The 23,806-nt window shown below is 37.4% G+C and overlaps 1 non-coding gene across 1 annotated transcript; it reads left to right on the top strand.

Annotated features, from left to right (window-relative positions):
- The first annotated feature begins 21,888 nt into the window (after nt 1-21,888).
- On the top strand, nt 21,889-21,996 carry LOC112752908 (small nucleolar RNA R71). The gene has a single exon (XR_003177316.1). It is a non-coding gene; the product is annotated as a small nucleolar RNA R71 (small nucleolar RNA).
- Nucleotides 21,997-23,806: the final 1,810 nt, after the last annotated feature.

Below are 23,806 nucleotides of genomic sequence, written 5' to 3'. Positions count from 1 at the left end.
GCCCATATCCTGAAAAGGAAAAACTTGTAGGGGAGTGAGAACAGAATTGCGATAGAGTTACAGAATGGCTATAATAAGATATATAAAATAAAATTATTTTTAAAGTACCACATCATTGCTCGTCTTATGTATCTTCTCAAATACCAGGGTTCACATTCAAAAATCCAAAAATCCTTTTTAAAGAGAACTTGATTAATTCCTCAAAATCCAAAACCTTTTTCCTTTCTTATAAAATCTTAAAAGTTTTTCCTAGACAGTATGAATGACCAACCTGTTCCAAGCATAGGTTCATTAAGTCTATGCTGAACCAGTTTGATTTTTCATACCTTACTAAACAATATACATAAAGGGAGTTACCTAAGCTGTATAAATGATCATCCTATTCCAAGCATAGGTTCATTAAGTCTATGCTGAACTAGTCATATACTTTATACAGAACTATACTTCAAACACATACCAGCCACGGCCTCAGGCCCATCACATCATCAAACACGGCCCCCGACCCAAGCAACTCAATCATTAACCAATCACCACAATTCAAACAATTTCAGTCACAAACACAAGTAAAGAGGTTCATACACAATCAAACCAGTTACATCAAGTATAGTAATTAGCAGTTAAACATAATTATTCATGTAGGCAAACCAATTACAATATGCACACCCAAACAATGTCACATAGATGCATATGATGAATGTCTGTCCTACTGGCTGTGATATCACATTGTCGGTTAAACTGCCAACCCGACATATTCCCATGGGAATTTCACTTTCGGTTACGTTTATAAAATAGGGTACCCTCCCCCGGGTTATAGTGCCTGGCCACTTTTCCAGAGATATAGTGCTCGACTCACTCTTATAACCGAAAGATTGTTCGGCATACGGGATTAATCACCGAAAGTTAGTTTTTATTAGTACTTATTAGTATTTGTTTTTGTTTTTATTTGCTATTATGAATTCTCATCCTCACTTTGGCTATGAGTTTGGCTCAAATTATGTTATAGGGAATGGAAGCTACAATGATAACATGCATCAAGGATGGAACAATCAAAGGTGGGAGGAGCCTCAAAGGATTGATCACCCTTCTAGGCAACAACAACTTCCGGATTCTTATGGGTATAATTCTAATCCTAATGCATATCAATATAACCCTTATTATGATTGTCAAAAACCACCCCCACATGCCTATGAACCACCCCCTCAACATGATTTTGAACCATCATACTCACAAGCCCCATACCACCAAACACCTTCATATGACCATAATCCTTATCCACCATACCAACCACCTTATGAACCATATGAACCATACATGGAACCACCACCATTCCAATACAATTACTCTCAAGAACCACCTCAATATATACCACCTCCATACCCTTACCAAGATGAACCAACTTTTGATTATGAACCTTTCCTCCCAAACAATGAACTTTCTCTCCCACCATCACCTCCCGATGAAGCCCCCATGCAAGAACTAAGAGATCTTAACTCTCAATTCCAAAGGCAACAAGAGGGGATGGAAAAGAAGTTTAAGGAGCTAGGAGCCAAGATGGCTATCCTAGTGGAAGTCGTTAGCAATATGGCCTCCTCCCAACTAAGCAATAAAGGAACTTCTATTGTTGAATGTGGAGTAGTAATCAAGGAGCATAGTAAGGGAGTGAGTTTAGAGCTTTAAGGTGTAGAGGAAGGAGTGAAACAAGGATTGCCACAAGGGGAGGAAGTCAAGATAATTGAGCCGGAAGAAGTGGTTGAAGCCTTTGAAGAGGTTGACCAAGAGATGGATTCAATCATTGAAGAATTTTTATGTACAATTGAATCCTCTCCAATTGGGTTTAACATAGAGGGTAAGGAAGAAGATACCTCACCTCCCATACCCTTGGTAAGCAATGAAGAAGGGATTGAATTGGAAGGAAGCCACCAAGAGGAGGAGGTTGAGCAAGAAGCAAGCTCCACCATTGAAGATGATTCCACACCAACTAATGAATCTTTTGGAATTGATGAATCTCCCTCATTGTGTTATGAAATTAATGACAAGGAGGACCATGCACAACCTCCAACATATGGTTTGAGCAATGAAGGGTGCATAGAAGAAGTCGGTGAGCAAGGAATTGAAATTAAAAAAGCTTGCAAAGAGGTGGAAGATACAAAGAAAGATCACAAGGGAATGGATCTCACATTGGCTAAGTATGGGGAGGTCCCCCTTCCTAAGTCACCATCATCCAACACAACATTCAAGTGGGTAAAATTCTTATCCCTAAGCTTCACTTTCTTACTTGAATATGGTTTGATTGAAAATGATGGTCAACTTAGAACTCTTTGTGGAGTTAAGAGTAAGAGAGAGTTGTGTAGTGGTTGGAAACATCACTCTAAGTTCATGATGGTTGCATGCTCGAAGTTGAATAGCAATGGTTGGTGTAGAACCAAATTGCATGGGTCTGGGAGAATGTTTGGATGCTTACATGAGAATTCGAATCACTTCTCACCCAATTGGAATTGTGATGATCAACTTGAAGATGGGTGTAGAAACAAGATTTGGGATCCGGGAATATATGAAGACCAATTTTGGAAGCCCTTAGCTTGTGTGGAACTTCATCAAAGCTTGGTGCCATTGATCTTGAATTTTTGGAGCTTACTTAAAGTCCAATCATTAGTGGAATTTTCAAGACGAGTTCAAGCATAAGCCACCATGACAAGGAGCTTCCCAAATGTCCAACTTAAGGACTTAAACTAAAAGTGCTAGGTGGGAGACACCCCACCATGGTAAACTCTTCCATTCTCTTGTAAATATAATCAATGGATGAATTGGGTTGCCATTGTTAGGTAGTTTTCTTCTTTGCATACTCTTGTTTTAATATTTTGGTTGTTGGTTTGTTTGCTTAGATTTATGCCTTAAGTTGTAGCTTAGTTGTTGTTGAGTAGTGTTTTGCTTGTAGTATAAGTTTTGTTTTTAGTGTGTTTGAAAATTTTTCAAAAACCAAAAATATTGTGGTTGAATTTAATTTTGGTTATATTAGAATGCTTATAGATTAGGAGAATGCCCTGTGTTTCAAAAAAAAAAAAAAGGGCATCGGTGCGCAAGCACGCTGTGCGCGCGCGCGCCGGTGTTATTTCACAACTCCTAGTACTAAAACCCGAGAGTTGTGCCCACTTTATGCCTACTTTGTGCCAGGCGATCCGCGCATAAGCACGCATGGCGCATATGCGCGGATTTGCACCCTGTTTTTCTCCTTTCTCCTTTCTCCTTCTTTCTTCTTTCCTTCTTCTTTCTTTCTAATTTTTTTCTTTCTTCTTCCTCTCTTGGAATTTTTTTTTCTTTTAAAAAAATAATAATAATAATAATAAATAATTAAAAAAAAATTAAAAAAAATTTTAAAAAGTAATAATAAAATTTTTTTTCTTTTCTTCCATTTTCTTTTATTGTATTTCCTTGTTTTCATTCATTGCATTTTAATTTTATTTTTGTAACTTGTTTTCCCTTTTATTTTCTAAGTTTCTTGTTTTAATAATGGTGTTGGATTCTTATATTCAATTGTTGAGAATTTCTTGGTTAATCTTGGTGCTTTGTGACTTGTTTGGCATTAATCGTAATACTTGCTCTATACACAAGATTAGTTCTTTAGTTCTTCCTGACTCATGATCCCTTGTTTTTGTACCTTATCATCATTGAGTTGGGATGGGACCAAATGCTCTCATGCTTATCATTAATCTTGTTTGTGTCAATTATTGATTAAGCTTGATGCAACATGCTCTTCATGTCATTTGCCTATGCTTTGACTTTACTCTTGCATCAAGTATTAGTTGATATGCCCTTAGCTTATATTATTTTCTCACTCACATGTTGTAGCTACCATGTATTTGAGAACCATACTTTTAATTGGCATTAGCCCCGCCTATGTTTTAATTGCTTTAATATCTTTGTTGTAGGCTTAATTTTCTTTCTTTTTCTCTCCTTTGAGGTTGGCCACCAAATGAAGGAAAGGAAAAGCTTTTAAATGGGGCAACAAACAAGTTCACCTGCACGACCCTTTGAAGAAACTCATCAATCGTAACAACCCGTCCACTTTATTCTTCTTTGCATGCACCGAGGACGATGCAAATTTCTAAGTGTGGGGAGGTCGTCCGACCGACCTCCATGGGTAACAACTTCCTTTTTCAATACCAATTTTTTATTTTTGTCTTTGTTAGATTAGTTGTTGCATTGCATGATAGGTTGCATGTTAGTTAGAATTTGTACATATTTTCACCACTTTCTTTTTATGTTAGGACTACTTGGTTGATGATTTCTTTCCAAGAAAAATTATTTTTAGGGCACCCTACCAATTTGAAAAAAAAAATTGTGTTGAACTTGCTTGAAGAATTTATTTTGGAACATGGTATTTGAGCTAAGAACACAAGCATGTGAGTTTTGAGCCCAATTGTGTGGTTACATCATATAACCACTTATTTTCATTCTTGTGTGCATTATTCTCTTTCTATGATTGTAATCTTTGATTTGTTTGATTCTTTATGTCCATTATTCCATGTATACATGTATTTATATAATTGAGGCCATGATTTCAATTAACTCACTTACCCAAATAGCCTACCTTTTATCAACCATTGTTAGCCAAATTTGAGCCTATTTAATATCTTTTGTTCTTAATGTTAGCACATCACTACCCTTAAGTGAAAAATAATAAATGTCCTTAATTTGGATCTTTGATTAGGTTAGGCTAGTGAGGGTGTGTATCATTTGCATATGGGAAACTTGGGACATTGGTTGAGACAAAAATGTGTTTTTGTATTTTGTTGAAGATTTTTGGGAATTGGGTACATATTCATGCACCATATGTAAAACCATATGCATTGATACGTTTGTATATACTTTAAAAAAATGATAAAGAAAAAAATATATATATATATAGAAAAAAAAAGAAAAAGAAATAAAAAGAGAAAAAGAAATAAAAAAAGGGGACAAAAATGCCCCAAAGTAAAGTTCAATAAAAATCAATGCATATGGAATGTGAATTAAAAAGAATGCATGAGTATGTGAACAAGTGGAAATCATGGGTAGCTAGGCATTGTATTAGAATTGTATAGGTTGTTGTATGTGTTTAGTGAGAGCTTAGGCTAATCAAACATACAAATTTCAAGCTCATTTGACTATATTCATCCTACATTTACCCTAGCCCCAATACAACCTATGAATAAGTACTCATGATGAACGTATGCATGCATTGAATAATTGTTAATTGTTAGATGAAAAACAAATCATGGAAAGCATGATTAAAAGAGAATTGAGTGGATCGACCCTATACACTCGAGCGACTAGAGCGGATACACATCCGGTGTGGGTTCGATGCTCAATTCCTTGTTCCCGGCTTTCATGAGCTTTCTTCTTGCAAGTCTATTTGAACTTCATTTTGATATTTGAATTGGTAGAGTTTATGAGTTGTCATATGACCTTTGCCCTACTTGCTGATATATATTCTTGGAGATTGATTTAATTTTGACCAAGTAGATAGATTCATATTGCATTTAGTTGCATGCATATAGATAGGTTTATATAGTTTATTTGCATTGAATAAATGTTCATACCCCTTTTCTTGTCCTTCTTTATTCTTAGCATGAGGACATGCTTAGTTTAAGTGTGGGGAGATTTAATAAACCCCGATTTTGTGGTTTATCTTGTGCTTAATTTGGGGGATTTTATCAACTTTTCTCACATTTATTCAATGAAATAGCATGTTTTTGTAATTCTCCCCTGATTTGTGCCTAAATGTGAAAACATACTTTTTAGGCCTTAAAATAGCTAAATTTAATCCACTTTAATTCTATTCGATGCCTTGATATGTTTGTTAAGTGATTTCAGGTTCATAAGGCAAGTATTGGATGGAAGAAGTGAAGAGAAAAGCATGCAAAGTGGGAGAACTCATGAAGAAATGAAGGAACCGTAAAGCTGTCAAGCCCAACCTCTTCGCACTCAATCGACCATAACTTGAGCTACAGAGATCCAAATGAGGCGGTTCCAGTTACGTTGGAAAACTAACATCTGGAGCTTCAAAATAATATAAAATTTGCCATATATTACTTCGCGTATAGGGGTGCGCACGCGCCATGTACTTGTGCGCGCCGATGCTGCTCGTGGGTCCACTTTAAGCAATTTGTTGGGGGCGATTTCTAGCTCATTTTGGGCCCAATCCAACTAATTTCTGATGCTATTGAACCCAAGGATTTGAGGGGGAATAAACCAAGTAGTCATATTTTAGTTTTCATCATGTTTTAGAAGTAGAATTCTAGAGAGAGGCTGTCTCCTCTCTCTAGATTTAGGATAGAATTTAGGGTAGAGTTATGTTAATCACTCTCAAATTTCTATTTCAATTCTTGTTTTGATTTCAACTCTCTTTACATTTTAATATTTTATTGTCTTAATCTTCTTAGTTTCTTTTGTTAATTTCTTGTTTTGCTCTCTTTTATGTTGATGAACATTGTTGGATCTAATTTTCTTTTAATGCAATTTCATGTTTCTATGTTTCTTTTATGTTGATCTTGCTTTCTATTATTGATTTCTTGCTTGTGGTAGTCATGGGTTTCCTTTAATTCTTGCATTTTATGATGTTTACTTTTCTTGCACACTAAGTGTTTGATATAATGTTTCCTTTAGTTCTTGAGTAGTTCTCTTTGCTCTTGGCCTAGGCTAAGGGAATTGAGTGACCTTGAGTCATTGGGTCACATTGAATTGATGATTTGAGAACCCTTGGTGATCAATTTGATACAAATTGATGCCAACCCACTACTAATCTAATTAGTAGGTAGGTTGGGACTTATCGGTTGATGTGATCAAGCCTATTTGACATACTTCAAGCCTAGGAGTAGATATTACGTACTTAAGGCTTTGGAAGTAGACTTAATAGGTTGGCCTCTCATAACTATCAATATATGGTTTATAGACAAGGATGGTGATCTAAATTACCTAGGTCTAGCCAAGAGTATCTTTCTATTTCTTCTAATAGTTCTTGTTATTTTACTTTCTTGCTTTTATATTTTCTTGTCAATCATCAAAATTAAACCCCCTTACCTCCTCTATAGCCAATAATTGAACATTTCATTGTAATTCTTTGTGAGACGACCCGGAGTTCAAATACTTCGGTTAATTCTTATTTGGGATTTGTTATTTGTGACAAAACTATAAATTTAATTTGATGTGAGAGTTGTTTGTTGGTTTGGAGCTATGCTTACAACGAAATTCTTCTTTCTATAAGAGAAATTCCTTAACCAACGACGATTTTTGCTATCAAGGTTCCCAAATCAGTCTCAAATCATAATCAAACTCATCCTTGGCCCATTCACTTTCAAATAACAAACATATTAAAGAACCACTTTTTCTTAAATCAATTTCCTTTCACAACAAAACCACTTTTTGTGACATCTTTCCAAAACTCCCAAACGACTTCAAAACCATGCTAAATTCAAAATCTCTTCTGAAAGACTCAAAATTATTCATTCTAAATTAGGATTTGGTCTTAAATTCCCCAGCAGAGTTTCAAGACTTTAGGGGGGAATAACCTAACTCATTTTTTAAATTCATTGAAAACCTCTAAAACCTTAGCTTCTAGATTTGAATAAAGAAAATAGAATTTAAACCAAAACCAAGTCATGTATCCAAATATTCCGAACAAATTTCAAAACCAACTTACTTAAACCAAAACTAAATCATTTAAACCAAAAACCAATTTTCAATTTCATTCTTAAATCTGTTTCCAAAGGCTCGGAAATTGTTTCAGTTTTGCTAAATCAAAGTTCTAGAGAATATTTCAAACTTTTCCTGAAACGTCGTCAAGTGAAATTAGCTAATCGAAATTCAAGTTTCTTTTAAATCCACTAAAACTCCTCCAAATCTATTTACTTAAATCAAATTCCAAAACATAAGTATTTTCATCTTTAAATCGACTTTAAAACATAATTCACTTATCAATAATTCAATTCAAAGCATAATTCATTATTTTTAAAATAACGTTTCAAACAAAGTCTCGGATTTTATAAAAATTTTGGTAGCATCTCCCTTAAAACTTGGACTTTGCCACCCTTTTCGGATCCCAACCAAACCAATCCTCAACCATTTCCAATGGGTTCAAGACCAAATCAGTTTCCAATAAAACAAAATTTAGACTTTCAAATATTAAAATCATTTCAAATCAAACCAATTAGAAATCTCCAATTTAACAAAATTAGACCATATTTCAATAAAATAGACAACAACGTTCATCCAAGACAAATCATACAATTCATAAGACTTACATAATCACCAGAAATGCATTTCGCACATTATATCAATTTATAACAATTTCAATTTAAAATAAATTAGTTTTTATAAAAGCCACTACCTCGACAAGTCAAAATCATAACCCAAACGTGTCAACTGAACTCTTTTCTCTCAGCCCAAAATTAACGGCAACTTCAATTCACAGCTCATCACACTTTTGCAATGGCATAAACAGCTTTAAAACACAACATGTAACCTCGGTTACAAACTCCTAGAACTATTAACGTCGCAAAAACCTTAACAACATACAACAGAATAGTGACAAATAGAGTTCGAAACTGAAACAAGGAATAACTTACTGTACTAAAGAGGAACGACTAAATGGAGCAGCCGCAACAACAACAACACGCTACAACAATGGCTCAAAGCAAAGGTGACAGAGAAACTCGTGGTGACTATATAATCTGACACAGACAACCTTAGCGACAACTCTCACAGTAATAACCAACTTAACGGACAAAGAAGATCTGAGGCAAGGTTAGAGCTTACCAAGCAAACATAGGCCTCAGCGGCGGTTTCCGGCGGCAGCAGCGGCAGTGTGGAGCTTCGGTGACGCAGCGGCGGTGTGGAGCTTCGGCGATGCAGCAGCAACACGAGCATAACGACGGAGAGCCCAGCAATGCGCCAGCGACGGCAGCTCAGCGACGGCTCCCTCTCGCGCGTTGGTACGCGAATTTATGACTCGCACAACTGAACCAGCAAGTGCACCGGGTCGTCCAAGTAATACCTCAGGTGAGTGAGGGTTGAATCCCACGAGGATTGCCGGATTGAGCAAGCTGTGGTTATCCTGCAGATCTTAGTCAGGCGAATAGAAAGGTAGTTATTGTTTGTTGTAGGCGCATAAACAAGCAATAACAATAAAATGTAGAAAGAGTAATAAAAGATTAGCTAAGGCTTCAGAGATACTTCTTCTTCTGAATTAACACATCATACTCACTACTCCAATGATGAATGATTCCTTCAATGGCAAAGCTGTAAGTGATTAAGCCATTGGTCGTGGTCATAAATCTCCTTAATTCCAAACCATACACCCGAACAGGCTAGATCAATCTGGGAGAGGGTTGAAAGAGTGTTATCGTCGGTTAGGAATTTCACACAAAATAATTTCGTTGCTAGTATAGTTCCCAACCAGCAAATAATACTCGATCAAAGTTTTAATATTTGGTTGTCACAAGTACAAACTCTATTGAAAATTAACCGAAGTATTCAAACCTCGGGTTGTCTCACAAGGAATTGCAATGAAGTGATCAATTATTGGCAGGGACAAGGGGGGTTTGATTTGTAATTAGCAAGAAAATATAAAAGCAAGAAAGTAAATGACAAGAACTAATAAAGAAAGGGAAAGAACTCTTGACTAGACATAGATAATTGAGATTACCATCCTTGTCTACAAACTAAATATTGACAATTATGAGAGACCAACCCATTTAGTCTACTTTTATTCTTGAAGTAAGTACAATGTCTACCCCAACGCTTGAAGTACGTCAAATAGGCTTGATCAACATCAATCTATAAGTCCTAACCTAGCTACTGATTGACTTAGTAGTAGGCTAGCGTCAATGGTTCTCAAATTGACCACTAAGGGTTCTCAAATCACCAATTCAATGAGACCTAATGACTCAAGGTCACTCAATTCCCTTAGCCTAGGCCAAGAGTAAAGTAAACTACTTAATAACTAGAAAAAGCATTTTAACAAACACCTAGTGTGCAATAAAAATAAACATCACAAAATGCAAGAATTAATGGAACCCATAGCTAACACAAACAAGAAATCAACAATAGCAATTAAGATAAACATAAAGAGACATAGAAACATAAAATTGCATTAAAGGAAATTAAAATCAACAAGAGTGCATCAACATAAAGATAACATAAAAATGGACTTAACAACAAGAACTAGAAGAATAAAGATATAACAACAAGAAATTAAAAAGGAAAACTAAATCAAAACAAGAATTAAAAGTTGGATCCAAGATGATTTGACGTAAACTACCCTAAATTCTAGAGAGAAGGGAGAGCTTCTCTTTCTAGAATTCTAACCTACAACATGATGAAAAATCTACTATGATTGCTCCCCCCTTTCCCCCTTCAGTTCCTGGGTATTTTCCATGCAGAGTCAAGTTGGATTTGGGCCTGAAGCCTCTCAGAAATTGCCAGTCACGAGTTCATTAATAATGTCATGTGCTGGGCATCACGCGTGCGCGTCGGCCACACTTGCGCGTCATCTGAGTTTTGCGAGCCATGCGTACGCTTCAGGCACGCGTACACGTCGGTGGGATTTTGCCAAGCCACGCAAGTGCGCCAGTCTTTGTGCGCCAGTGCCAGCTACATGCATCCACGCGTGCGCTTCGGCCACGCGTGCGCGTCGCTATCAATTCTCCAAAGCTCCATTTTTCATGTTCCTACCACTTGTGCATGCTTCCTTTCCATCTTCTAGGCCATCCTTGCCCTATAGATCCTGAATACATTCAACAAACACATCACGGCAACGAATGGTAATAGAAGTGGATTAAAATATAACATTTTTAAGGTCAAAGAAGCATGTTTTAAACCATGAAGCAAAATTAGGAAGGAAACATAAAACCATACAGTTTATATGAATAAGTGCGAAAAACATTGATAAAACCCCCCAAATTCTACACAAGATAAACCACAAAATTGGGGTTTATCAAGGGTGAAGCGCACGCAATTCAATCTCTTGATGATCCTACTCAAAACACCACAGACAAAGTCGGATCTTCTGGATCAGAGACTGACGCTCTATGATTCTAGCCCTTAGATCCACAGGAACCTCAATTACCCCTGACTAACGAGATTTTATGTCACATACCCAATTAGCCCAGATAACTTGTTGGAACCCGTGATGCATTCTAAAGCTGTAGCTCAATACTATCTGTGTCAGGACTCGTAAGAAACTCATGTAGAATCGAGATTCATAAGGATGAAGAACGACAATGTATCAAAGAATAGAATCAAACATAGATTGAAGTAGAAAAGTAATTGCATTAATCCATAGGAATCATTAGAGCTCCTAACCTTAACCTAAGATGTTTAGTTGCTCATGCTTTACAGAGAAAATAGAGAAAGTAATGTGTCTATGCTTCTTCTCTCCTAGGAGGCATAGTCATCAGGAGGAAGGAAGTTTGTTATTTATAATAAAAACTATAAGACTAAACCTAAAAGATATTATTTTTAATTAAAAATTACAAAAAGGGAAATAAAATAAGCTAAGGAGTGCTAAAATCCACTTTGAGGCCCACTTGGTAAGTGTTTGGGCTGATGCCTGGCATTCAAATCAAGTTCTGGGCATTTCCTACTCTCTGGCTGGTGTTGAACGCCAGTTTGGGCGTTCAACTTGGGAGGTTGGTCCTATTTAGGCATTGAACGCCAGAAAGGGAGTAAGTCGGGTGTTTAACGCCTGTTTTGGGCAGTTCTTTCCACTGAAAAGTACAAACTATTATATATTGCTGGAAAGCACTGGAAGTTAGCGTTCCAACGCCATTGAGAGGGCATCAATTGGACTTCTGTAACTCCAGAAATGCTCATTCGAATGCACGGAGGTCAGGATCTGATAGCATCTGCTATCCTTTATGTGCCTCTGAATCAGACTTTGCCAAAAGTTGTCAAATTCACCTAAAAATCACCTAAAATCATAGAAAAACTACAAAAAACTCAAAGTAGCATCCAAAAAGTAATTTTTTCATGAAAACCTACTAAACCATAATAAAACTCAACAAAATATACTAAAAACACTAAGAAAGCAGTGCCAAAAAGCATATAAAATATCCACTCATCAGAACACCAAACTTAAACTGTTGCTTGTCCTCAAGCCAAAAACAAGTAGGACTAAAAAGAAGAGAGAAAAAAACAATAAGTCTTAGAGTTTTCCATGAAGCTCAGTTCCAAATAATTGCATGGGGCTATTAGCTCTTTACTTCTGAATAGTTTTGGCATCCCACGTTCCTTTGAAGCTCAGAAATATTGACATCTCTTAGAACTAGAATGCGGATGATATTATTGATTCTCTTCTTTTAGCTTTTCTTGATTCTTGAACACAACTTCTTGTTGGTGCTTTGCACCTTTGAGCCTAGCCGTGACTCTAAGCGTTTTGTTTTTCTGTATTACCACCGGATACATAAACGCCACAGGCACCTAACTAGGGGAACCCTTTGGATTCGAATTTAGCTTTGCTTAAATTCCCAAGCAGTGGTGCCCAGAGTTCTTAAGCGTACTCGTTAGGTCTGGATCATGACTTTAACTGCTCAGTCTCAAGCTTTTTACTTGACACCTTCACACCACAAGCATATAGTTAGGGATAGCAACTCAATTGAGTTTTTAGGCCAATTTTTAACCCTCCTAACCATTGATGCTCAAAGCCTTTGATCTTTGCTCCTTTCTTTTTTGAGCTTTTTATTTTTTCTTTTTCTTTTATATATAATTTTTTTGCTGCTTTTCCTTACTTCAAGAATCAATATTTTTTATTTTTTGGAGAATCAATAATACTTCTCTAAATTCGCTGTTCTTCAAGAACCAATATGCTCAACTTCAATATCAATTATGTACAATTAATTCATACATTTAGAAAGTAAAGGCAAGGATACCATATCTAAATAATTAGAATAACTTATGATGTAACTCAAGATCTCATGTATGTTACTTCTTCTTTTTCAAAAATTTTCTTTTAAGCATGGTGGGGGATACATAGGATATCTTATAACCAAAACAAAACAAAGAAAATGAACTACTAAAGCAAGAAAATTCTAAAAGTGATCATGAGAAAGTTAGAATAGAAAATACGAAATAAGATAAAGGAAGGGATAATGAAACTTAACCACCTCAGTGATGGTGACTGCTGATTGAAAGAGTATAACCGTCGGTTAGGAATTTCTTCTTGGTAAAAGAGAAATAACTGCGTTGCAAGTATAGTTCCAAACCGACAAGTAATGCTCAATCAAAGTTTAATTTGTTTGTCACAAGTGCAAACCAATAATAATAACCGAGAGTATTAGATCTCGGGTCGTCTCTCAAAGGAATTGCAGTGAGGTGTGTACATTATTGGTTATAGTATCCAATGGGTGGTTTGCAAATAAGGGGACAAGAATTAAATGGAAAGAAAATAAAGCAAACAACTAAAGAAAGCAAGTGATAAAGAGAGACATTCATGGCAAGGATTGAGGATCTAGGCTTTCTATCCTAGTCAATAATCATATTACAATAATTATCAAGAGCTAATCTTATTTAGTTATCTCCAACATAGGAAGAAGGTATAATGTTATCTTCACTTGAAAGAAAAGTCAAATAAGACTAGTTAATCTCAATCCAAAAGTCCTAATTAACTCAACTAATTGAATTAGCAAGAGATTAGAGTCAATAGAAATAATATTAACTAACAACTTTAGATCACCAACCTAAGTTGGGTGTTAATGACTCAAGATTGCCTAATTTCTCTTTCCAAGCCAAGAATGCTCAAAAAGCTACTCTAACATCCAACCAAGCATTTTGTCAAACACTTGGAAGACATAAAAGGAAAGCATCATAAAATTGCAAGAATAATAAAATCTACAACTACCCAATTGCATGGAAGTTAACAATAAAAACTCAATCAAGCAACAATAAAAAAAGAAACATCAAATTGCATTAAAAGGAGATTGAAATTGACAAGAGTTCATCAACATAAAAAGAGTCATAAAAGAGAAATTAACAAGAGGAACTAAGGAAATTGAAGGAAATCAACTAGGAAACATAAGAGAAACTAAATCAAAACAAGAAATTAAACCTAAATCTAAAATGAAATAAACTAAGAACCCTAATTTCTAGAGAGAAGAGGGAGCTTCTCTCTTTAGAACTAACCTAAGACATGCTTCCTAACCTAAACTAATTGCTCCCCCTTGACCCATCTTGAGTTATGCATCAAATAGCTTCAGAATTGAGTTGGATTTGGGCTTAGAATGCTCAGAAATCGCCCCCAGCATTTTCACTTTAATGAGGTCACATGATCAGCGTCACGCGTGCCTGTGGTAGACATGTGCGCGTCGCTGGTAGATTTCCTCCTCACACGTACGCGTGGGTGACATGTGCGTGTGGCCATGAACCCTCCAAATGCTCATTTCTTCATGAATTCTCCACTTTGCATGCTTTTCTCTTCACTTTTTCCATCCAATACTTGCCTTTTGAACCTGAAATCATTCAACAAACATATCAAGGCATCTAATGGAATTAAAGTGAATTAGATTTAGCTATTTTAAGGTCTAAAAAGCATGTTTTCACTCTTAAGCACAAATTTAGGGAGGATTACAAAACCATGCTATTTCATTGAATAAATGTGAGATAATTTGATAAAATTCCCTAAATTAAGCACAAGATAAACAACAAAATTGGGGTTTATCACTGATCTTCCAAGAAGATGATTCTCCTTCCTTTGGTGCTACTGATGATAACATAAACTCAGAGCTTGCTCTACAACACCAAACTTAAGAACTTTGCTCGTCCTCGAGCAAAGAACATCAAAAGAAGAGAAAAATAGTAGAGGGAAAGAGAAAAAAGCTAGAGAAGGAAGGGCGAGTAGGATAGGTGGGGTGGTGAAAGTTGGGGGGGTCCTACTGGCTTGTGACTTTGAAATCTGAGGTCTCCTGCCCCTGCCTGGGCATTGAACGCCCAACTTCTTCTCCTATTCTAGTGTTCAACGCCAGGAAGTATTCCTTCATGGGCATTGAACACCCAACTCCTCTCTAGTCTGGCGTTCAACTCCAACAAAAGTTCCTCCTTGGGTGTTGAACGCCTATTGGGGGTCAAAAAGCTGGCCCTAGCTTCTCTTGTATGGGTGTTGGACCCCTATATTGCTCCTATTCTAGCGTTCAATGCCAGTGATATATCCTTGATGCGCATTGAACGCCCAACGTCCCTCCTTGACTGGCGTTCAACGCCAGTAAGGGGCTCTCCCCAGGGTGTTCTGTTTTCTCCTCTGAATATCTCTGCCTCCATTCTAAGTGCTGCATATGATCACAAACGTTGAAAAGTAAGGGAAAAACTATGGAATTTGATAGAAAATAACTAAAATGAAATCAAATAAGAATAAACAAAGTAACGAAAAATAATAGTACTGTACTCATGGTTGGGTTGCCTCCTAACAAGCGCTTTTTTACTGTCATTAGCTTGACACTTGATTGTTGAATTTCTTCCTTTTCTTCCTGTTGGTTAAAAGAAAGGACTCCAAGGGAGAAGAGGAGGAGAATAGTGCCCTTGGATGTGAATTTCTCCTAACAAGCTTTCTCTTATTGTTATCAGCTTAATTTTCCTTGCTTGTTAGGGTAGGGGTTGGATTGTTTCTCCATCCCCTATTGGTGCACGAAATTGTGATCATCAACAATGGCGCCAAAGACTTGGAGCCCTCAAACGTGAATCACACTTTGTCACAATTCCGCACAACTAACCAGCAAATGCACTGGGTTGTCCAGGTAATACCTTACGTGAGTAAGGGTCGATCCCACGGAGACTGTCGGCTTGAAGCAAGCTATGGTTATCTTGTAAATCTCAGTCCAGCAGATTCAAATGGTTATGGATGATTGATAATTAAAAGATGAATAAAACATAAAGTAAAGATAGAGATACTTATGTAATTCATTGGTAGGAATTTCAGATAAGCGTATGAAGATGCTTTGTTCCTCTTGAACCTCTGCTTTCCTATTGCCTTCTTCCAATCATTCATACTCCTTTTCATGGAAAGCTTTAGGTTGGGCATCACCATTGTCAATGGCTACTTCCCGTCCTCTCAGTGAAAATGTTCTATGCACGTTGTCACCGCACGGCTAATCATCTGTCGGTTCTCGATCATATTGGAATAGGATCCATTGATCCTTTTGCGTCTGTCACACGCCCAACACTGGCGAGTTTGAAGCTTGTCACAGTCATCCCTTCCCAGATCCTACTCAGAATACCACAGACAAGGTTTAGATGTTCTGGATCTCAGGAATGGCCGCCAATAATTCTAGCCTATACCACGAAGGTTCTAATCTTAGATTAGAAACCCAAGAGACACACATTCAAGCTTGTTTGCATGTAGAACGGAAGTGGTTGTCAGGCATGCGTTCATAGGTGAGAATGGTGATGAGTGTCACATAATCATCACATTCATCATGTTCTTGGGTGCGAATGAATATCTTGGAGAAGAAATAGACTTGAGTTGAATAGAAAAACAATAGTAATTGTATTAATTCATGAAGAACAGCAGAGCTCCACACCTTAATCTATGGTGTGTAGAAACTCCACCGTTGAAAATACAAAAGTGATAATGGTGTAAGCATGGCCGAATGGCCAGCCTCCAAGGTCTAGGGACTAAACGTCCAAAGATGAAAATACAATAGCAAAAGGTCCTATTTATAGAAAACTAGTAGCCTAGGGTTACAGAAATGAGTAAGTAATGCATAAATCTTCTTCCGGGCCCACTTGATGTGTGCTTGGGCTGAGCATTGAAGCTCCCATGTGTAGAGACTTTTCTTGGAGTTAAACGCCAGCTTTTGTGCCAGTTCTGGCTTTAAATGCCAGAATTCTTGAGCTGACTTGGAACGCCTATTTGGGCCATCAAATCTCAAACAAAGTATAGACTATTATATATTGTTGGAAAGCCCAGGATGTCTAATTTGCAACGCAATTGAGAGCGCACCAATTGGGTATCTGTAGCGCCAGAAAATCCACTTTGAGTGCAGGGAGGTCAGAATCCAATAGCATCTGCAGTCCTTTTTCAGCCTCTGAATCAGATTTTTGCTCAGGTCTCTCAATTTCAGCCAAAAAATACCTGAAATCACAGAAAAACACACAAAATCATAGTAAAGTCCAGAAGAGTGATTTTTATTTAAAAACTAATAAAAACATAATAAAAACTAACTAAAATATACTAAAAACATACTAAAAACAATGCCAAAAAGCGTATAAATTATCCGCTAATCACAACACCAAACTTAAATTGTTGCTTGTCCCCAAGCAACTAAAAATCAAATAGGATAAAAAGAAGAGAATATACAATGAATTCCAAAAACATCTATGAAGATCAGTATTAATTAGATGAGCGGGGCTATTAGCTTTTTGCTTCTGAACAGTTTTGGCATCTCACTTTATCCTTTGAAGTTCAGAATGATTGGCTTCTATAGGAACTCAGAATCCAGATAGTGTTATTGATTCTCCTAGTAAAGTATGTTGATTCTTGAACACAGCTACTTTATGAGTCTTGGCCGTGACCCTAAGCATTTTGTTTTCCAGTATTACCACCGGATACATAAATGCCACAGACACATAACTGGGTAAACCTTTTCAGATTGTGACTCAGCTTTGCTAGAGTCCCCAATTAGAGGTGTCCAGAGCTCTTAAGCACACTCTTTTTGCTTTGGACCACGACTTTAACCGCTCAGTCTCAAGTTTTCACTTGACACCTTCACGCCACAAGCACATGGTTAGGGACAGCTTGGTTTAGCCGCTTAGGCCAGGATTTTATTCCTGTGGGCCCTCCTATCCACTAATGCTCAAAGCCTTGGATCCTTTTTATCACCCTTGCCTTTTGGTTTAAAGGGGTATTGGCTTTTTCTGCTTGCTTTTCTTTTTCTTTCTCTTTCTTTTATTATTTTGTTCGCTTCTTTTTTCGCTTCTTTTTTTTTGCAAGCTTTTCACTGCTTTTTCTTGCTTCAAGAATCAATTTTATAATTTTTCAGATTATCAAATAACATTTCTCCTTTTTCTATCATTCTTTCAAGAGCCAACAATTTTAACATTCATGAATCAACAATATCAAAAATATGCACTGTTCAAGCATTAATTCAGAAAGACAAAAGTATTGCCACCACATCAGAATAATTAAACTGTTTTAAAATTTGAAATTCATGCACTTCTTTTCCTTTTCAATTAAAACACTCTTTATTTAAGAAAGGTGATGGATTCATTTTCATAGCTTTAAGGCATAGACACTAAGACACTAATGATCATGTAATAAAGACACAAACATAGATAAACATAAGCATAAAAATTCGAAAAACAGGAAAATAAAGAACAAGGAAATTAAAGAATGGGTCCACCCTAGTGATGGCGGCTTGTTCTTCCTCTTGAAGATCTTATGGAGTGCTTAAGCTCCTCAATGTCTCTTCCTTGCCTTTGTTGCTCCTCTTTCATGGTTCTTTGGTCTTCTCTAATTTCATGGAGGAGGATGGAATGCTCTTGGTGCTCCACCCTTAGTTGTCCCATATTGGAACTTAATTCTCCCAAGGAGGTGTTGATTTGCTCCCAATAGTTTTGTGGAGGAAATTGCATCCCTTGAGGCATCTCAGGGATTTCATGATGAGGAAATTCCTCATGCTCTTGGTGAGGTTCTCTTATTTGCTCCATCCTTTTCTTAGTGATGGACTTGTCCTCATCAATGAGAATGTCTCCCTCTATGTTAATTCCAACCGAATTGCAGAGGTGACAAATGAGATGAGGGAAGGCTAACCTTGCCAAAGTAGAGGACTTGTCTGCCAGCTTGTAGAGTTCTTGGGATATAACCTCATGAACTTCTACTTCCTCTCTAATCATGATGCTATGAATCATGATAGCCCGATCTATAGTAACTTCAGACCGGTTGCTAGTGGGAATGATCGAGCGTTGGATGAACTCCAACCATCCCCTAGCCACGGGCTTGAGGTCATGCCTTCTTAGTTGAACCGGCTTCCCTCTTGAATCTCTCTTCCATTGGGCGCCCTCTTCACAGATGTCCATGAGGACTTGGTCCAACCTTTGATCAAAGTTGACCCTTCTAGTGTATGGGTGTGCATCTCCTTGCATCATGGGCAAGTTGAATGCCAACCTTATATTTTCCAAACTACAATCTAAGTATTTCCCCCGAACCATTGTAAGCCAATTCTTAGGGTCCGGGTTCACACTTTGATCATGGTTCTTGGTGATCCATGCATTGGCATAGAACTCTTGAACCATTAAGATCCCGACTTGTTGAATGGGGTTGGTGAGAACTTCCCAACCTCTTCTTCGGATCTCATGTCGGATCTCCGAATATTCGCCCTTTTTGAGCTTAAAAGGGACCTCGGGGATCACCTTCTTCTTGGCCACAACTTTATAGAAATGGTCTTCATGCACCCTTGAGAGGAATCTTTCCATCTCCCATGACTCAGAGGTGGAAGCTTTTGCCTTCCCTTTCCTCTTTCTAGAGGTTTCTCCGGCCTTTGGTGCCATAAATGGTTATGGAAAAACAAAAAGCTTTAGCTTTTACCACACCAAACTTAGAAGGTTTGCTCGTCCTCGAGCAAAAGAAGAAAGAAGAGAGTAGAAGAAGAAGAAATAGAGGAGATGGAGGGGGCTTTGTGTTTCGGCCAAGGGGGAGAAGTAGTGTTTAGGTTGTGTGAAAATGAAGGAGTGAAGATGGATTTATATAGGAGTGGAGAGGGGGGTATGGTTTGGCCATGTATGGGTGGGTTTGGGAGGGAAAGTGATTTGAATTTGAATGGTGAGGTAGGTGGGGATCCTGTGGGGTCTACAAATCCTGAGGTGTCAAGGATATCTCATCCCTGCACCAAGTGGCGTGTAAAAATGCCTCTTTCTGCCAATCCTGGCATTAAACGCTAGGCTGCTGCCCATTTCTGGCATTTAACGCCAGCTTCTTGCCCTTTTCTGGCGTTAAACGCCAGTCTGGTGCCCATCTCTGGCGTTTAACGCCCAGAATGGTGCCAGACTGGGTGTTTAACGCCCATTCTACTACCCTTACTGGCGTTTAAACGCCAGTAAGTTTCTCCTCCAGGGTGTTCTATTTTTAATACTACTTTTCCTTCTGTTTTTGCTTTTTCAATTGTTTTTGTGACTTCACCTGATCATTAACCTACAGAAAACATAAAATAACAAAAGAAAATAGAAATTTAACATAGATAATTAAAGATTGGGTTGCCTCCCAACAAGAGCTTCTTTAATGTCAATAGCTTGACAGTGAGCTCTCATGGAGCCTCACAGATGTTCAGAGCAATGTTGGAACCTCCCAACACCAAACTTAGAGTTTGAATATGGGGTTCAACACCAAACTTAAAGTTTGGTTGTGGCCTCCCAACACCAAACTTAGAGTTTGACTGTGGGGGCTCTGTTTGACTCTGTATTGAGAGAAGCTCTTCATGCTTCCTCTCCATGGTTACAGAGGGATATCTTTGAGCTTTAAACACAAGGGAGTCTTCATTCACTTGAATGATCAATTCTTCTCTGTCAACATCAATCACAGCTTTTGCTGTGGCTAGGAAGGGTCTGCCAAGGATGATGGATTCATCCATACACTTTCCAGTCTCTAGGATTATGAAGTCAGCAGGGATGTTGTGGCCTTCAACCTTTTCCAAGACATCCTCTACAAGTCCATAAGCATGTTTCTTTGAATTGTCTGCCATCTCTAGTGAGATTTTAGCAGCTTGTACCTCAATGATCCCTAGCTTCTCCATTACAGAGAGAGAGGCATAAGGTTTATACTTGATCCCAGGTCACACAGAGCCTTCTCAAAGGTCATGGTGCCTATGGTACAAGGGATTGAGAATTTTCCAGGGTCTTGTCTCTTCAGAGCTAATTTCTGCCTCGTCAAGTCATCCAGTTCTTTGATGAGCAATGGAAGTTCATCCTCCCAAGTCTCATTACCAAAAAACTTGGCATTTAGCTTCATGATTGCTCCAAGGTACTTAGCAACTTGCTCAGGCTCTCTGTGTGAGCCTCAGATTCCCATGGTTCCTCATCAGGGAACTCCATGGAGGCCAGTGGACGTCCATTGAGGTCTTCCTCAGTGGAGATCACTGCCTCTTCCTCCTCTCCAGGTTCGGCCGTGTGGGTTGTGGTTATGGTCTTGCACTCTCTTTTTGGATTCTCTTATGTATTGCTTAGGAGAGTACTAGGAGGGAGTTCAGTAATTTTCTTACTCAGCTGACCTACTTGTGCCTCCAAATTTCTAATAGAGGACCTTGTTTCAGTCATAAAACTTTTAGTGGTTTTGATTATATCAGAGACAATGGTTGCTAAGTCAGAGTGGCTCCGTTTAGAATTCTCTGTCTGTTGCTGAGAAGATGATAGAAAAGGCTTGCTATTGCTAAACCTGTTTCTTCCACCATTATTATTGTTGAAACCTTATTGAGGTCTCTGTTGATCCTTCCATGAGACATTTGGATGATTTCTCCATGAAGGATTATAGGTGTTTCCATAAGGTTCTCCCATGTAATTCACCTCTTCCATTGCTGGGTTCTCAGGATCATAAGCTTCTTCTTCAGAGGAAGCTTCCTTAGTACTGCCTGTTGCTGCTTGCATTCCAGATGGACTCTGAGAAATCACGTTGACTTGTTGAGTCAATATCTTATTCTGAGCCAATATGGCATTCAGCGTATCAATCTCAAGAACTCCTTTCTTCTGAGTTGTCCCACTATTCACAAGATTCCTTTCAGAAGTGTACATGAATTGGTTATTTGTAACCATTTCAATGAGTTCCTGAGCTTCTGCAGGCGTCTTCTTCAGATGAAGAGATCCTCCAGCAGAGCTATCCAATGACATCTTGGATAGTTCAGACAAACCATCATAGAATATACCTATGATACTCCATTCTGAAAGCATGTCAGAAGGACACCTTCTGATCAATTTCTTGTATCTTTCCCAAGCTTCATAGAGGGATTCACCTTCCTTTTGTCTGAAGGTTTGGACTTCCACTCTAAGCTTACTCAATTTTTGAGGTGAAAAGAACTTTGCCAAGAAGGCATTGACTAGCTTTTCCCAAGAGTTCAGGCTTTCTTTAGGTTGTGAGTCCAACCATGTCCTAGCTCTGTCTCTTACAGCAAAAGGGAAGAGCATAAGTCTGTAGACTTCAGGGTCAACCCCATTGGTCTTGACAGTGTCACAGATTTGCAAGAATTCAGCTAAGAACTGATGAGGATCTTCCAATTGAAGGCCATAAAACTTGCAATTCCGTTACATTAGAGAAACTAATTGAGGCTTAAGCTCAAAGCTGTTCACTCCAATGGCAGAGATTGAGATGCTTCTCCCATAGAAGTCAGGAGTAGGTGCAGTAAAGTCACCCAGCACCTTCCTTGCATTGTTGGCATTGTTGTTTTCGGCTGCCATGGCTTCTTCCTCCTTGAAGAGCTCTGTTGGGCCCTCTAGAGAGAGTTGTGCTTTAGCTTCTCTTAGCTTTCTCTTCAAGGGCCTTTCAGGTTCAGGATCAGCTTGAACAAGTATGCCTTTATCTTTGCTCCTGCTCATAAGAAAGAGAAGAGAACAAGAAAGTAGGAAATTCTCTATGTCACAGTATAGAGATTCCTTGAGGTGTCAGAGGAAAAGAAAAATAGAAGGAGGAGGTAGATAGAAGAGAATTCGAACTTATCAAGAGGGATATAGTTCGAATTGCACCTTGAAGAGGAATGTTAGTCCCTTGAATAGAAGGATGTGAGAAGAGGGGAAGAATTTTCGAAAATAAATTAAAAAGATTTTAAAATAATAAAAAGAAATTTGAAAATTTGATTGAGATTTTCGAAAATTAAGATTGGGAAAGAAATTAAGTGATTTTTGAAAAAGATTTTGAAATTAGAAATAAAAAAGATATGATTGAGAGTTAATTTTGAAAAAGATGTAATTAAAAAGATATGATCGAGAAGATATGATTGAAAATAAAAAAAAAAAGAAAGTTTTAAAATTAAAGTTGATTACTTGACTAACAAGAAATTAAAAGATATGATTCTTAAAATTTAAAATTTGATCCTTTCTTAAAAGGCAAGTAACAACTTGGAAATTTTGAAGTAAATCATTAATAGTAGCAAGGATTTTTGAAAATAATAAAAAATGGAAAGAAATTGATTTTGAAGAGATATGATTGAAAAGATATGATTTGAAAAAGATTTGATTTTGAAAAATTATGAAAATTTGAAAAAGATTTGAATTAAAAACAAAATCTTCCCTCTAGTGTCCTTCTGGCGTTAAACGCCCAAAATGCTACCCTTTTGGGCGTTAAACGCCTAGCCAGGTACCCTGGCTGGCGTTTAAACACCAGTTTTCCTTCTTCACTGGGCGTTTTGAATGCCCAGCTTTTTCTGTTTGATTCCTCTGCTGAATGTTCTGAATCTTCAATTCTCTGTATTATTGACTTGAAAAGACATAGTTTTGAAATTTTTTTTTTGAATTTTTCAATGATGAGAAACAATTAAAATACAACTAATCTTAGGAAACTCAAATCAAACAAACAATGCATGTAGGACACCAAACTTAAAAATTTTCATATAAGAGACACTAACAAATTGAGAATGCATATGAGAAACAACAAAACACAAAACAAGAGAATTTAAAGATCAGAGCAATGAAATCATCAAGAACAACTTGAAGATCAATGAAGAACAATATGCATATATTCGAAAAATGCAAGAAGAAGAAAGTCATGCAATTGACACCAAACTTAAAAATTGACACTAGACTCAAACAAGAAACATAAAATATTTTTGATTTTTATGATTTTATAAATTTTTTTTTGTGGTTTTTCGAA

Source organism: Arachis hypogaea, chromosome 15, assembly GCF_003086295.3.
Source record: "Arachis hypogaea cultivar Tifrunner chromosome 15, arahy.Tifrunner.gnm2.J5K5, whole genome shotgun sequence".
Taxonomy (NCBI): Eukaryota; Viridiplantae; Streptophyta; class Magnoliopsida; order Fabales; family Fabaceae; genus Arachis; species Arachis hypogaea.
Note: the sequence above shows the minus strand (reverse complement) of the source record. Positions and strands in the feature narration are given on the sequence as shown.